The sequence below is a fragment of the Corylus avellana genome, chromosome 4 (assembly GCF_965113065.1).
Source record: "Corylus avellana chromosome 4, dhCorAvel1.hap1.2, whole genome shotgun sequence".
NCBI lineage: Eukaryota > Viridiplantae > Streptophyta > Magnoliopsida > Fagales > Betulaceae > Corylus > Corylus avellana.
This window is the reverse complement of record NC_142493.1, coordinates 26,348,415-26,360,465: the sequence shown is the minus strand read 5'-3', so window position 1 is coordinate 26,360,465 and position 12,051 is coordinate 26,348,415. Positions and strand designations below refer to the sequence as shown.

The 12,051-nt window shown below is 35.3% G+C and overlaps 1 pseudogene across 1 annotated transcript; it reads left to right on the top strand.

The window, feature by feature from the left end:
- The first annotated feature begins 4,419 nt into the window (after nt 1-4,419).
- LOC132178310 (putative inactive histone-lysine N-methyltransferase SUVR2) lies at nt 4,420-10,709 on the top strand (annotated as a pseudogene). Its single transcript, XR_015911904.1, has 10 exons — nt 4,420-4,503; nt 5,499-5,713; nt 6,196-6,834; nt 6,939-7,003; nt 7,686-7,781; nt 7,973-9,242; nt 9,344-9,598; nt 10,185-10,251; nt 10,392-10,442; nt 10,540-10,709. The product of XR_015911904.1 is annotated as a putative inactive histone-lysine N-methyltransferase SUVR2 (transcript).
- Nucleotides 10,710-12,051: the final 1,342 nt, after the last annotated feature.

The following is a 12,051-nucleotide window of genomic DNA, read 5'->3' as shown; positions in this document are numbered from 1 at the left end:
TTTCCCTTCATATGTTTTTTTCTTCCTTTTTGGCCATTGTTACAGGCTGCCTTATGCATTTGTGGGAACCTTGGAACTCTTGTACCTCAGTTCTAAGATTTGTCATGATATGATATGTTAGTGGTTGGCACCAGACTGAGATACCTTAAATTGCAAAACTATAATTGGTGTATCATTTACTCTAATGTATATTGAAATGATTTATTGTAGAATTGATCCTGAGTTCATGGAGCAATTAGCCCCCACAGTATAATGCAATATGATGTTAATCCATGTTATTATCATTGATATATCTCCTTTTGACTTTGATATTGCCTCTGCTTAGCTTCTATACAAGAGTAGGTAATACCTAGAAGGCTAGAAACCAAAAACAAAGGAATAGGTAGTACCTAACTTATCTGAGATCTTCAAACTTTTAGTTGTGTTCAAATAATCATATCTTAACATGATCAAAGTCAAAAGATGCTTACTTACACACCCAAAAAAAAAAAAAAAAAGAGTCAAATGATGCTTCAAATCACAATTTGAAAACTGCTCTTTCTTGACATATGTAAGAGGATGTACCTGAACATTATCAGCAATCCAAATGATTTGTTGTCTGGACCCTTTCTTTCTTGAAGGCACCCTCATGCATCATATCTCCAAATATGAATGTAGGGGATGGAGTCATACGCACATAAGATGTAGAGTCTCAATATTTTAATATTGTTAGAATATTAATTAAATTATTAAATTCATTATTTTTGGATAACTAGTGATTTAATAAGGTATCAAAGGAAGCTCTTTGGTACAAACCTTGTTTTCGAAATTTACCTCTTATTTTTAATTATATATTTCACGTATTGGACTTTATTTATTGAGGGGGAGTTTGAGCTTATATGGGAGAGAGAATATGGTTGATAGGGTTTTTAAATGTGATTACCAAATGGAGAGAGAGACTGGAGTTGAAAAAAATGGTATTATCATGATGGACGTAAGTTTTTAACGCTGAACTACTTTAAATCTCTTGTTTTCTCTCTCTACTCTAAAATGTGTCATATGACGTGGTTGAAATCGTCGTCTGAATTGTGTTAATCAATCAATTAAGTGGTAGAAATTGATTTTTCTTTTTTTCTTTTTTAAAGTTATTGACTGAAGAAATTCATAATTAAATAGAAAATGAAATAAATTGCGGAATAATAAAATAAGACACAAAAGATTTTACGGTCTATGACCTACGTCCACAGATAAAGCCTAGAGGGCTATATTATGCTCTTATTGTTTGATAAATATCACAATACAAATGCTTTTATTGCTTGATACATATCACAATACAAATGCTCTTATTTATAGGAGAATTGGGGTATATAATTAAGTTTGGTAATCAAATCAAAATAATTTGATTACCGTCAAATCTAATTACAATCAAATCTGATTATAGGAGATTACAATTAATTACAATGAAATCAAATTCTTTAATATTCTCTAACATCTCCCATCAAACTCGAGGTGGAAGATCTTGAAACCTTGAGTTTTTTTTTTTTTTTAGACCACAAAACAATATAAAAGAGGGCTATCTATGGGCCAAAAAAGATAACAAACTTTTGGCTGAAATGAAAGCCAACTGTGGTTTGAAGTAGGCCTAGGTTTTAAACAATACCACAAATACTAAACAAAAAGATTGTCAACTTTGGGCTGAAGTGAGAGCCAACTTTGAGCTGAAATGGCATGGGTTTTAAACAATACTGCAAATGCCCTGAAATAAGCCAACTATGAGCCAAAGGATGGGCAATTTGGCCTCTTTTGATCTTTTTTTTTTTTTCCTTTTTTTCAACCGAGATTCTTTTTGGTCAAATATTTTTGATTTTTCAATATGGGCTGTTTTAATAGCAATTGGGCCCAAGAAGACACTAAAAATACCAAAAAAAAAAAAAAAAAGAGGGTAAAAAAAAAAAGCCCAAAAAGCCCCGAAAAGCCCTAAAGAAAGCCTAAAAACGCAAAAAAAAACCCAATTTTGAAAAAGCGGTTAGTGAGCGGTTATCTATATGACTAACTGCTAACCGGCGGTTAGCGGTTGCGGTTAGTGAAATCTACTAACCGCTAAGGCGATTACGGTTAGCGTAACCGCCTTGACACCCTTACTTCTCAACACACGCACAGCACACCTCCAAGCCTCGAGGAACGAAGAAAAATACGTTGTTTGAAGACAGAGGCAGAGGGAAAACGATGCTGGCTCCGGCGATGAGCTTTGGACAACCAATGGAGGAGACTACAGATCGAAGATGCGAACAACGCTGAGAACGACAAACATCGGCGCTAGATCGTGGACGGTTGGGAAGGTGCAATGGCTGGCGCCGGCAAGATGGGATGGTTCTGGACGGCGCGCTGCTTTTTGAATCTGAGTGTAGCGGACTAGGATTGATGGTGGAGGTGCCGGCAGATCTAGTGGTTTGGGCATGAGCTGAGCATCGTTCGGTACGACGTAGAGTCTGGGCATCGCATAGGCGGTGAAGCTCCAGGGCTGGGATGCCAGATCTACTGCTGTGTGGATGGCTGGGAAGGTGCGGCGGCTGTTGACCAATAATGGCCGATGGAATGTTACCGGAGGCAACAAAAGGTAGCGGCGATGGGCCGTGGATGGGTCGGTTGGACGAAGTGGGTTGGATAATTGACTAATGAAAAATATTTATTTATTTATTTTTCTTCAACAAAAATAAAACAGTATATAGATAAAAATTGCAATCCATGATCTAATAATTGACATTAGTCTATTTGCTCTGGTACCATAAAAAAATAGTCCACAGATAAAGCCAAAGGGTTACATTATACTCTTATTGCTTGATACATATTACAATACAAATGCTCTTATTTATAGGAGAATTTAGGTATATAAGTTTGGTAATCAAATAAAAATAATTTGATTACCATCGAATCTAATTATAATAAAATTTAATTATCATTAAATCTGATTATAGGAGATTACAATTAATTACAATGAAATCAAATTACCTAATATTCTCTAACATTGACTAAACTTTTTTGCTAGCAAATATTGTCCCACAATTCCACAAGAAAACTCGAAGTTCATTTTGATGCATCTTGTAAAGAGCAAATTTTTTTTTAGAGTCTATTTGAGATTGCATTTGAGAAATAGAGTTTTTAAGTAAAAAAAAGTTTTTGGACAAAAACTTTATTTTTAAACTTTTACCAAAAGTGCGTTTTGACAATTTTTAGGCTTTTTGGGCCCTAAAAACGCTTTTAATTTTTTTACCAAATAAGTATTTTTTTCTCCAAATAGATTTTTTGAATGTTAAAAACACTTTAGGCTCTCAAACAAAATTCCAAATATGTCCTTAATCTTATTATTTTCGTGAAGCGTGAAATGGAAATCACATTGCATGTACAAATGCCTTGGAGCAGGTGTACCGTTTTGGGGTTCGGTTCATATTTTACAATACCTCTGGCAATTAATTATGTAGCTAATAAATAATGGGAAAAAAAAAAAATCCAAGAAGTAGGTAAAAGAAGAGTATTTTCCTGTTAAAAAGTAGGAAGGAGATTGGATTCTTATAGGTAAATGTAAATCTTATCCTTTTGGTTTGTCTTATTCTTTAATTAATTAATAATTAGGATGCATATGGATATGGTATTTACTATTTAATACCAAAAAAAAAAGAAAAAAAAAACAAAAAAGTGGACCCGATGAAAAAGCGAAGTCCTCCCATTTCCATGTCTGGCCAACCAACAAATAACAATAATAATGGAAAAGTTTGAAAAATAATTCAATCCGATCAATTTGCTTAGACTAGTCTAGTTAATGCAAGGCACCCCACAAATAACAAGAGGCTTAATTAGTTCTTTGATTTCATGTTTACTTATGATTTTGTTAATTAGATAACATAATAGTAAAAATTATACTTTTATCCCATCAGTATTCCACGTGCGACGAGCCATTAGATGGTTTAGATTGATATATAGAACCTGAAAAATCCACATATACATGAATATTATTGACAATTAATTGTTTCAAAAATTAGGAAAGAATAGGAAGAAAATCATGAAATGTTAGGTGTTTTTTTAGTGTTCTTTTTAGTGTCTTCCTAATTATGATGTGGCTTTTAAAATCATCAATAGATTAAAAATTCAGCAATAATAGTCTTAAATTCAACGATAATTTTAAAAGTCATATCACAGTTATGAGAACATTAAAAAAACCACTAAAAAAGACCTTAACATTTCCTCTCAACAAGACGACCGCTCCTATCTTTCATGGTTATTTTATAGTTGCTCCTGCCCGTGGCCGATTTAGCCAGTTGGCATGCACAAGTGGCTACACGTGGCTACTTTCATAGTTGTCGAGTAGGAATGGGAACTTGAGAAAGAAAGAAAGACGAGATGATTGCCATTGTCATTTTTGACGTACAAATAACTAAATAAGTGCCAAGAACAAAATGAATGCAAGAAGGTGATGAACCTTTTGTGCTTTTGCTTTTCTTCTTCAAATTGGCCTAGGGTTCTTGTAAGGTAAGACCCATAAAAACTCTTTTGCATTTAAGAGGTTTTATGTATTGGGTGTGTCACATTGTGTTGCCCTTTTGTTGTTACTACTAGATGGTGAAAAGTTGTTGTTCGTGTGAAAGTTTGAAGCTTTCTTGATCTCCACTCTGTTTGTTGTAGTTTATATACTGAACTTGTTCTTCATAGTGCGAAAGCAAATGGCTTTTTATCGCTTCTCTCTCTGTTTTTACTTCACACACCTGTTAGGGATTTGTGCATTTTTTTTTTCTTTTTAATATTTGTTTTAGACTGTTTATGAAGCATATGGGGGACCGGGTGTAGGGATGTCCCACTTGAATGAGGCGAGTCATGCTGTGATAACTATTTCTTGTTATTTTAGCTTTCAAATGGCAAACAGAAGCCAAGATTCTGTGATTCTCACACGCAGAGGCGAAGCGGCAAGAGAGAGAGGGAGCAACTTAGTGATACTGTGATAGTGAGAAGAGAAGAGGAGCGGCGAGACTCGCGAGAGTGATGATGTTTTAACAACATCTGCTTTTATTGTGTTATTAGGTGCTCTGGTTTTTAAAGTTTACAGGTCTTTGGACTTTCTGTGGAATCGTGCTATATTCTTTTTTTACATAGCATTTGAATCGAGTTCATGTTCTTTCCTTGGCATTAGATCTAGTTTACTTATGTAAAATTTCATTCATGCGATTAGTTAATTCATGTTGAACAACATTTTTTTAGTAATATATATATATATATTTATTGGAAACTGCCTATTTTTCTCTATATTTTAGTGATCCTGGTGATGTGCTAGTCTGCATTTCATGGTATATGTTGCTGTGTCTCTTTTGAATTTTTAACATTCTTGGGACATTGGGGTTTTAGAGGCCTTTGCTTTGATATGTGGTTTTTCATCTTATGTAAATCGTCGTTGGTGATTTCTATTTTTCTTTTGTATATAGTACTTGGGGGAGTATAGTAACTTCATCTTGTGTTATGGGATCATATTGTAGTGAGTGAAGGGGTGAAGTTAGCAATGCCGCCAAATAAAAGAAAAGTGGCTACTGCCTGCAGGGCAATGAAGCGTTTTGGCATCCCTGAAGATGAAGTAAAGCCAGTGCTGAATGAACTTCTAGAATTGTATAATAATAAGTGGACCCTTATTGAAGAAGATCGCTATAAAGTTCTGCTTGATGTTCTATTGGAGAAGAAGAAAGAGGAAGACAAGGTGCACCTTATTGGTTTATATTAAATATTCTATTCTTTTGTCAATTTGTAGTGTTTTGACGGATTAGTTATGCTATTTTATTTTATTTTTGTACTTATTGCTCTCATCCACTGTGTAGTTACGATGAACTATGATAATATTGATATGTTTTCCTTTCACTTGCACATCCTTTTATATGTGATAATTGTTGTATGTAATCCAAACCTCTTTCCTAGTTTGTTTGCTTATTGATGCCTATTGAGCAGATAGTGGAATTTAAGAAGAAAGAAGAACACTCGAACCTGAAAGCAAAGATGTATTTTTTTTTTGCCTTGGCATGCATATTTGTTCTTTACACCAGCATGTGTTTATATCAAAATATATTTGTCCCAAGGTTTCATGTTATTTTAATGATCTATTCAACTATTCAGAAGAAAAGATCTGTGTGTTGGTACATATTCATATCTCTTCATAACTTATTTGCTTATTGATACATTCACCAGGGTGTAAACTCTAAGCAGAATGATGAACCTGAAGTTGTTGAACTTCCAACAAAGAGATTGCGCAAAAGACACCAGAAAGAACACACTTCTGCTCGTGTAGCTAACTCCAGATCACAGCCTAAGAGAGCATCTGTAAGAAGAAGGGCACACCAGGATGAAACCAAATCATCCTCAAAATCTCATACTTGTTCAGAGCCTGAAGACTCTCAACCTCTAGTGAGGAGATTACGCCCAAGACAGCAGGAAGGACCGGCTCTGGTCCCTGTGAACATTTCTTATGCGGATACCTCCAATTCACTGCTAGTGACTATATCATCTACAAGGGCTTATCTGGATAAACCTGAACTTTCTTCAAGCTTCAAAGTTGTTCTGTGCTTCGAGACTCGGAAAGAAGGAAACGACAAAAATGGCCTGAAGATGAGCCATCTGAACCTCATCTTTTCTACAAAAGGGCTAAGTCCAGTTCTTTATCATTTCAAGAGAAAGAAAAGACATGAGTAACTCATCAAGTTGCTTTAATTTCTGAGAGAGGAACTAGTATTAAGCCCTTAACAAAGTTGAAGGTTGAGCCCTATATGGACCATACACCAGTAGAAAATGTGCTTGGGATGTATCATAACAACTCTTTGGATCTTCCAGGTAGTAGTCTTCTGTTAGTTCAATAACAATTTCAAAAATAAATTTCAGGCTTGTTAATTAAAAAATGTGAATAGTATATCCAAGCATTTTTGTTAACTTTGTAGACTCTGTAGACAGTCGGCTAGCTCATGATTTACTCAAGCTCTTTCTGTTTCTCACCACCATCTCCGTGATTATTTTTTGTTTAAGAACCAGTGGCAAATTTAACAACCTGCATTCTGATTCCATTTTGTTTGAAACCCTATACTAAGTAACAGCTGACGTCTGAAAGTTTGCCAGATAAAGTTCAGTTTGAGTGTTCTTGGCCAAGTTGCACCTTACGATGACAAGAATAATTAGGTCAAAAACAGACCTTTTGGCATTTAAGGCAAGAGATTTTATTTATTTTTCTTTAGTGCCTCATAAGGCCAAATTATGTCTATTCCTTCTAATGGAAATCTCAATTAAGGCAAGAGGATTTTATTTGTTTTTCTTCAGTGTCTCGTGAGGCCAAATTATGTCTATCACTTCTAGTGAAAATCGGGAAGAACTTGAAGGTTAAGTTGACTTTAAAAAACTCTTTGTTTGATGGCAATTGGAATTCTGTATTTAGAAGATGTGGTAAAACTGATCTTCATTTGTGTTCCAATTCTATTCCATGGGGCCAATGTATGTGTGTATGTGTATGCTTTCAGATATGGATTGTGAGGCTCAGAAACTAACAGTGTATGTGTGTGCTTTCAGATATGGATTGTGAGGCTCAGAAACTAACATTTAGCTCCTACTAAGTGGGGCCGTTTTCCAATTTAATTTGTATTAGCTTTGATGAACGTTAAACTCCTGATTGACTACCTATATTTGTATTTTTTTAGCTCATCCCAGCTTGTTTTGTGTTAGATGGTGCTTCAAATGCCAAAGCAGATGCTTAGAGTTCCTGGAATACCAATCTTTAGACATGGTGGATAAAGGTTAATGATTCTAATTTATCACAGTGTGATTTTGTTTTGTATTTATCTAGGTGATTGTTTAATAGGAGGATAGATTAATAAACAACATGATTCTATGAAATAGGTCTAATGTCTTTCCATTTCCAGTAAGTTTTATTGAAAATTAAATTGTTTATGATGCATTTCTGATTGCATGTCTTGTTTTCTTGTAGCTCTTCAATGTGTAAGTGGTTTTTCAAATGGACAAGGTACTGACGTTGAAGAAGATGGCTTGAAGTTCCTGGAACCTGAATCCTTGAATGAGGAGGACAAAGGTGACTGTGTTTCAGAAGTATCACATTTTGACATTGCTTCATCTCCCAAGGGAGAGGTGAAAATTTTCCTGACATGTAACTCTTCTGGGTGGTCTGATTTTCATGTTCCAAGTTTGGATGCATTTCTAAAAATGGTTGAAGAAAGAATTCTTAAATCATATAGAATTACAGAACCAAACTTCTCTTTGTTGAAGCTGATGACAGAATTTTGTGATTTCTTCTGGGCATTAGGCACTGAATCTGCTGTTGATGAACATCTAAGGTCCATCAATTTACCAGCACAAAAGATATGTGATGCAGAAGAGACCCATGATGACAAAGATGGTTATGGAGGCAATTACTGCATTGCTTCAAGCCTGTTAAGTGGATTAGTAAAGATATCTGATGCACAAGAGATTCATGATGACAAATATGGTTATGGAGGCAATTATTGCATTCCTTCAAGTTTGTCAAGTTGATTAGTCAGATTTCAGAATCTTTTTGAGGTAATACCTCAAATTCCCAAACCTATAGCCCTTAGTGGTTTGGGTGGTCTTCATTGCATTGCTGGTTTTAATATTAAGTATATTGAGAACATTTGTGGTGAAAGTAAACGGAGGTTAAAGGTACTAAAAGATCCATACTCTTCTAACTCATGCAAAGTGGAGGCTGTTCAGAAACGTCATTGCCCATTCCCATTTTGAAGTACAGTGACTATGTTGATGACATAACTGGAGGAGAAGAGAAGGTAAAGATCTCACTGTTAAATGGCAGGAGTCCTGAAGATTTGCCAACCTTCAAATATATTTCGCATAATTTAGTTCATGATAAAGCTAATGTGAATTTTTCACTTGCTCATATATCGGATGAAGATTGTTGTTCACATTGTTTTGGGGATTGTCTATCATCGCCTATACCTTGTGCATGTGCTCGTGAAACCGGGGGTGAATATGCTTACATGCCCAGGGGACTGGTGAAGGAGAGGTTTCTAAAAGAGTGTGTCTCGATGAATTTAGACACAGATTCTTGTTGTCAGAAATGTCCACTAAAAAGGTCTAAGAACAAGGATTCTGACAAATGCAATGGTCATTTATTGAGAAGATTTATAAAGGAGTGTTGGTTTAAATGCAAATGCAGTAAGAAGTGTGGAAACCGAGTTGTTCAGCATGACATTTCAGCAAATCTACAGGTATGCCTCATCCAAAGTGTAGAAATGAAATAAATCTAAGGAGTAATGATGAGGAGATTATTTAATTGTTAGAGGCTACTGATTAGTGACTTATGTTTCAGGTGTTTTTGACGGTTGAAGGGAAAGGGTGGGGTCTTCGAACACTTCAGGAATTGCCTAGAGGCTAGAGGTGCTTTTGTTTGTGAATATGTTGGAGAAATAATTACCAGTTCGGAATTGCATGAGCGAAACCTACAAAGCTCTGGTAATGAGAACCATACCTACTCGGTTCCACTAGATGCTGACTTAAAGGATGAAGAGGCCCTTTATTTGGATGCAACAGCATATGGAAATGTTGCAAGATTTATCAATCACAGGTACTCATGTAATGTGTGTTGCACATGTCATTTGTGTGCATTTAAGTCTGTTTTATTAGAAGGGTATGCATGTTAAGGGCAGATTTCTTAGGTAAATTATGCATATTAGATTCTTCTTTTGCTCTCTCTCTCACTCACTCACTCACCCACACACACGCTCTCTAGGTTCTTGTCTTTCTTTTATGAACTTATCCTTTTCTCCATCAATGAGTCCTGTGTTTTGGGCATGTGGCATGTGGAACGACTTTGCTCTATTACTGTTGGTTAGTCTTTCACTCTAAACACTTCAATTTTTCTGTTTGTTTCAAGCATCAAGATTGTAGCTACCTTTAATGTAGGGTTGTATCGTTGGATCGTCAACATTATTGAAGTCCTAAGCATTTTATAGTTCTCGATGTTGATGATATTAATTCAACAACTTCTATTCAAGTGAATCCTTTGTTAATTTGTCATCTCTTATTTTCTATTTGGTAAGGTGGATGCTATCTTCAGTGAATCTTTATGTTTTGTGTATTTCTCTGGTTGTATTAATCATCTTCTCTTACGACATTTTTGATTATGAGACGACGTTTAATTTATTGGTTAGATGCCATGATGCTACCTTGGTTGCGATCCCAGTTGAAGTGGCGACTCCAAATCGACACTACTATCATGTATGGGGCCTGAGCATTTATTGATGTCTTGATCTCTATACATGAACATAAGTCTCAATAAATAAATAAATAAATATATATATATATATGAATGTGTGATATCACTTGATTCACATATATATTTTTTTAAAATCATGCAGCTTGCTTTTTTCACAAGAATGAAGGTAGAAGCCATGGAAGAGCTGACCTGGGTAAGGAGGCTCAAGTTTTATAGGAGCATGCTCCATATTTGAATTGCTTGGCATTATGGTGTAACTTACCTAATAGTGATCATGCTATATTTCACAGGACTATGGCATTGACTTTGATGATCATGATCATCCTCCTGTGAAGGCTTTTGAATGCCTATGTGGAAGCCAATTCTGTTGTGGCCTAAACCATTGAAAGAGGTGGTATGAGCTTGATGTTGTCACTGTGTTCTAATACTAAATACAAACTTGTTTTGATTGAATCATAGATGTTCCACATTTCTAATGATAGTGCTAAGTAAAGGAGCTATCAGAAAGAAGCTATCTATTTTGTAAATATCTATTTGACATCATTAAAACTACCAACCCTGGCTTTCACTCTGACTGATTGGTCTCTTGGTGCTTGAGCTGCTGCATGAGATGGCCTTGTATTTTTTTTTTTTTTCCTTAAGCCTCTTGATTTCTCAATTATTACTCTATAGTGGCTGAACTGATTCAATGCACCTGCCAACAATCGGCAATTGGGGTGAGATTAAAGTTCCATCAAGTTTTGAGTGTAGGGTTGTGGAGCAGCTGAATACTTTTAACTTTTTTTTCAATAAACATGTCCTGATTTTTTTTCTTCTTCCAAAAACAGGCAGAAAATTGTGGTAGGATCAATTTGAAGGAAAAAGTTTTTCTTTAAATTGGGTTGAAGAAAATTGAATCTATAAAATTGTTGTGTGTGGAATGAAAGAACCGGAGATTAAAAGTGGTCAGATTTAGATTGAGGTTGTTACCTATAAACTTGAGCCATTTTTTGGTTCAATTTTCTTGAAGAAAAATTTTAAAAGGAAATTTTTTTTTAGGCATTAATAAAGTAGTTCTCATCTTTTTACAACTTAAGCTATAACTTATCATAAATGTAAAATTAATCTACATGGTTTTATTAATTTGCCATTACCTTCTTGAATTTATAAGTAACCGAAAGCAATTGGTAAGCCAAACACACAAATGGGTCTTTTGACTTACTTTTTGTCTAAAATTTTGATGCAAACCATAGCGTCATGTTAGCATCATTCACGTTGTGACATGTCACTCATAATAAAAAAACATAAAACAAAAAAGAAAAAAATGGAGGTAGTCAAAACCACCATTATGATCTATTGGATGTGGATAACCAACCTATTTGACGCAGGCAAACTAGTGGCACTATGATGGTTTATGTTAGGGATAAAATGTGTCAATCTATTTATGTTTATTTATCATTTTGCCATTACCCACTCCTATAGTGACATGTGTCACCATTGGATTATAAAAGAGAAAGGTCTCCCTTTCTCCAAGACTTGGTCTCTCTCTCTCTCTCTCTCTCTCTCGGTCTTTCTCTCTAGGAGACCCTAGACTCTTCTTTCTCCCTTTCACAAATCTCACTTCACACAAATTACTCAGTATTTTGGGCATACCATAGCTTTATATTTTTACCCATATATGAGATGTTAACTTGAGCGTTGGAGGGTCTTCGGCGCCCTAACCGGAGACCCTTGACCATACGTTTATTTTGCAGAAATACCATAGATGTATACGAATCTCCTTCTCCGCCCAATAATGAAGAAAAACTGTTGGCTAGCTGTAC